Source organism: Pristiophorus japonicus, unplaced genomic scaffold, assembly GCF_044704955.1.
Source record: "Pristiophorus japonicus isolate sPriJap1 unplaced genomic scaffold, sPriJap1.hap1 HAP1_SCAFFOLD_536, whole genome shotgun sequence".
Taxonomy (NCBI): Eukaryota; Metazoa; Chordata; class Chondrichthyes; family Pristiophoridae; genus Pristiophorus; species Pristiophorus japonicus.
Genome location: NW_027254443.1, coordinates 272,745 through 277,564, shown reverse-complemented (window position 1 = coordinate 277,564; position 4,820 = coordinate 272,745). Strand labels below are relative to the sequence as shown.

Sequence of the window (4,820 nt, the reverse complement as noted above, 5' to 3'; positions counted from 1 at the left end):
GGTGCTGCAGCCATTTTGTGGTGCTCTTTTCTTCCACGTGCTTGTGGTGCTGCAGCCATTTTGTGGTGCTCTTTTCTTCCACGTGCTTGTGGTGCTGCAGCCATTTTGTGGTGCTCTTTTCTTCCACATGCTTGTGGTGCTGCAGCCATTTTGTGGTGCTCTTGTCTTCCACATGCTTGTGGTGCTGCAGCCATTTTGTGGTGCTCTTTTCTTCCACATGCTTGTGGTGCTGCAGCCATTTTGTGGTGCTCTTTTCTCCCACGTGCTTGTGGTGCTGCAGCCATTTTGTGGTGCTCTTGTCTTCCACGTGCTTGTGGTGCTGCAGCCATTTTGTGGTGCTCTTTTCTCCCACGTGCTTGTGGTGCTGCAGCCATTTTGTGGTGCTCTTTTCTTCCACATGCTTGTGGTGCTGCAGCCATTTTGTGGTGCTCTTTTCTTCCACGTGCTTGTGGTGCTGCAGCCATTTTGTGGTGCTCTTTTCTTCCACATGCTTGTGGTGCTGCAGCCATTTTGTGGTGCTCTTGTCTTCCACATGCTTGTGGTGCTGCAGCCATTTTGTGGTGCTCTTGTCTTCCACATGCTTGTGGTGCTGCAGCCATTTTGTGGTGCTCTTTTCTTCCACGTGCTTGTGGTGCTGCAGCTATTTTGTGGTCTTGCTGCAGGCAGGAGGTGCTGCTCTTTTCCTCCACAGCACCACTTCGCCTGATGTGGACCCGGTTCATCCAATTCCTGCCCAGCAGCGTGGGACCGTCGCCGGCTACAATCCACAGGTGGAGTTTGTGTAACACACCGCCCTGGGAGACCTGGACATCTACAGTCCCTGTAACGTTCCCTCTGCCCACCTTCGGCTCGCTTGCCGTGTTGGAGTTCCGAGTAGAGCGCTTGCTTTGGGAGTTTCGTGTCTGGGACATGCGGACTATGTGGCCTGCCCAGCAGATAGCTCTTGGTCGGCCGGTGCTGACACGATGGGCCAAAATGGCCTCCTTCCCTGCTGTAAGTTTCTATGAGTCGGTGATATATCGGTGTTTCTGAGACTGGATGTGGAAAAGGTGGGATACAGACTGGGAGTGGGAAGTGAAAGTACTGTGGGCAGATTGTAAAGTGCGGAGTGAGTGGTTCCTGTTAATGGTGTCGGCCTGTCGCTGATTGATGGTCAATTCAGTAACAGAAGCTAAAATTGAGGAGGCCCCAGTGAGATTTGAACTCACAACCCCTGGTTTACTACACCAGTGCTCTAACCCCTGAGCTATGGAGCCACCTGCCCTGGGGCAGACAGGGGAAGGAGCAGGAAAGAGAGGGGAAGGGAAAAGAGACCATGGAAGGAGTGAGAGAGAGAGGAAAGGGAACAAGAGGGAGGGAAAGGAGAGAGAGAGAGTGGAAGGGGAGAGGGAGCGTGGAAGGGGAGAGCTAGATGAGAAGGATTGAGAAAGGGAAGGGTAGAGAGAGGGGGGGAATGGGAGCGAGTGTAAGGGGATAGAAAGAGAGTGGAAGGGGAGAGAGGGGAAGGGGAGCGAGATGGGAAGGCGAGCGAGGGAGTAGGCAGGGGAGAGAGGGGGAGAAGGGGAGAATCTGAATAGAAGGGGAAGGAAAAGAGAGAGGAGGGGAGAGAGAGGAGTGGAGAGGTAAAGGGAAAGGGGGAAGGAGAGCGAAGGGGAAGAGAGTGGGTCAGGGAAAGAGGAGGAGGGGAGAGAGGGGGAGGGGAGAGATGAGGAAGATATAGGAGGAAGGAGAGAGAGGGGAAGGAATGGGGAGAGAATGAAAGTGGAGAGGGAAGAGGAGAGAGGGGAAGGGGAGAGAGAGAGCAAGGGGAAGGGTAACCTGGGAGGGGAAGGGGAGAGAGAGAGAGTGAAAAGGGAGAGGAGAGAGGGGGGAAGGAGTGAGAGAGGGAAGGGGAGAGACGAGGAAGGGGAGAATCTGAAAAGAAATTGAGAAGAGAGAGAGAAGTGGTAGAGGAGAGAGGGGGAGAGGACACGGTGAGAGGGGGGAATGAGTGAGAGATGGGGAAAACGAGATAGCAGGAAAGGGAGAGAGAGGGGAAGGAATGGGGAGAGAATAAATGTAGAGCGGGAAGGGGAGAGAGGGGAAGGGGAGAGAGAGAGCAAGGGGAGAGTTCCATCTCCTCCCTCTCTTTCCCCTTCCCCTCACTCTCTCTCCCCTTCCATGCTCCCTCTCCCCTTCCCCCTTCTCTCTCTCTCCTTCCCCTCCCTCTCTTTCCCTTTCCTCTCTCTCTCTCTCCTTCCCCTCTCTCTCACTCCTTCCACTCTCTCTTTTCCGTTCCCCTCTCTTTCCTGCTCCTTCCCCTCTCTTTCCCAGAGAGGGTAGCTCCGTAGCTCAGGGGATAGAGCACTGGTCTTGTAAATCAGGGATAGTGGGTTCAAATCTCACTGGGGCCTACTCAAAATTAACTCAGTATTTAAATTTACTTTCAATTAACAAGGGCTTTAATTATAAATATTAAACAGCTCCCAGACTGACCCTGGAACAACAGGCTCCTTCTTGTCCACATTAAAAGATTAACATATTTAAAAAGTACTTGGATGAACACTTGAAGTGCCGTAACCTGCAGGGCTACGGACCGAGAGCTGGAAAGTGGGATTAGGCTGGGGAGCTCTTGGTCAGCCGGCACGGATACAATGGGCCGAATGGGATTATTTCCTTTCCCGACTCTCTCACTCTCTGTTTCTAACATCATCATCGGCAGTCCCTCGGAATCGAGGAAGACTTGCTTCCACTCTTAACATGATTCCCCCTTTATCCACCCTGTTCGTTGCATCCTTAAAGAATTCCAACAAATTAGTCAAACATGACTTCCCCTTCATAAATCCATGCTGACTCTGTCTGACCGAATTATGCTTTTCCCAATGGCCTGCTCCTGAAGGAGTGAGGGAGAGGGAACGGGGAAGGAGTGTGAGAGAGGGGGAAGGGGAGACTGCGAGGAAGAAAGAGGGAAGAAGTGAGAAAGATTGGAAGGGGGGGAAGAGAGAGAAAAAGCAGAAGAGAGTGGGCAAGAATGAGTGACAGGTATTTAAATACTAAACTAAGTTAGAGTAGGCCCCAATTAGATTTGAACCTACGACCCCTGGTTGACAAGACCAGTGCTCGAACCCCTGAGCTATGGAGCCACCTGCGCTGGGAAAGACACTGGAAGGAGCAGGAAGGAGAGAGAGGGATGGGAAAAGAGAGAGTGGGGGAAGAAGAGAGAGTGGAAGCGGGTAAGGGGAGGGGAAAGACTTGGAGGGGAAGGGAGAGAGAGAGGGGAAAGGGAGAGACGGGGAATGAGAGCGGTTGAGGCGAGGGAGGGGGAAGGAGGAGAGGGGAATGAGTGAGAGAGGGGTAAGCGAGATAGTGGGAAAGGGAGAGAGGGGTAAAAAGATGTAGAACGGGTCATGAGAGAGAGAGGGGGAAGGGGAGAAGGCATAGGAAAGGGAAAAGTATTGAAACCCTGAGCTAATTTTGAGCATGCCACAGTGAGATTTGAACTCACAACCCCTAGTTTACAAGACCAGTGCTCTAACCCTTGAGGTATGGAGCCACCTGCTCTGGGAAAGACAGGGGAAGGAGCAGAAAAGAGAGGGAAGGGAAAAGAGCGAGTGGAAGGAGTGAGAGAGAGGGGGAAGGAGAGAGAGAGGAGCAAAGGGAAAGAGAGAGAGGGGGGAAGGGGAGAGGGAGCATGGAAGGGGAGAGAGAGGGAGGGGAAGGAGAGAGAGAGGGAGGGGAAGGGGAAAGAGAGTGAGGGGAAGGAGCGAGAGAGAGGGGAAGGGGAGAGGGAGCGTGGGAGGGGAGAGCGAGACGAGAAGGATTGAGAAAGGGAAGGGTAGAGAGAGGGGGGGAATGGGAGCGAGTGTAAGGGGATAGAAAGAGAGGGGAAGGGGAGAGAGGGGAAGGGGAGCGAGTTGGGAAGGAGAGCAAGGGGGAGGCAGGGGAGAGAGGGGGAAAAGAGGAGAATCTGAATAGAAGTGGAAGGAAAAGAGAGAGGAGGGGAGAGAGGGGAGTGGAGAGGGAAAGGGAAAGGGGGAAGGAGAGCGAGGGGGAAGAGAGTTGTTCAGGGAAAGAGGGGGAGGGGACAGAGGGGGAGGGGAGAGATAGGGAAAACAAAGGAGGAAGGAGAGAGAGGGGAAGGAATGGGGAGAGAATGAAAGTAGAGAGGGAAGGTGAGAGAGGGGAAGGGGAGAAAGAGAGTGCAAGGGGAAGGGTAACGTGGGAGGGGAAGGGGAGAGAGAGAGAGTGAAAAGGGCGAAGAGAGAGGGGGGAAGGAGTGAGAGAGGGAAGGGGAGAGATGAGGAAGGGGAGAATCTGAAAAGAAAGGGAGAAGAGAGAAAGAAGTTGATAGAGGAGAGAGGGGGAGAGGACAGGGTGAGATGGGGGAATGAGTGAGAGACTGGGAAAGCGAGATAGTGGGAAAGGGAGAGAGGGGTAAAGAGATGTAGAGCGGGTCATGATGGGGAAGGGAGAGAGAGATTTGGAAGGGGAGAGAGAGTGTAAGAGAGACGAGAAGAGGAGAGGGGGAAGGGTGTGAGGGGAGCCTGTTTAGAAATTTACAATTCAGCAGAGGAGGACAACGGGTTTAATTAGGAGGGGGAAAATAGAGTATGAGAGGAAGCTTGCAGGGAAAACAAAAACTGACTGCAAAAGCTTCTACAGATATGTGAAGAGAAAAAGATTAGTGAAGACAAATGTAGGTCCCGTGCAGTCAGAATTTATAATGGGGAACAAAGAAATGGCAGACCAATTGAACAAATACTTTGGTTCTGTCTTCACTAAGGAAGACACAAATAAACTTCCGGAAATACTAGGGGATCGAGGGTCTAGCGAGAAGGAGG

The 4,820-nt window shown here is 52.6% G+C and overlaps 1 non-coding gene across 1 annotated transcript; it reads right to left on the bottom strand.

The window, feature by feature from the left end:
* Positions 1-1,183: 1,183 nt before the first annotated feature.
* Positions 1,184-1,256, bottom strand: trnat-agu (transfer RNA threonine (anticodon AGU)). Its single transcript has one exon. It is a non-coding gene; the product is annotated as a tRNA-Thr (tRNA).
* Positions 1,257-4,820: the final 3,564 nt, after the last annotated feature.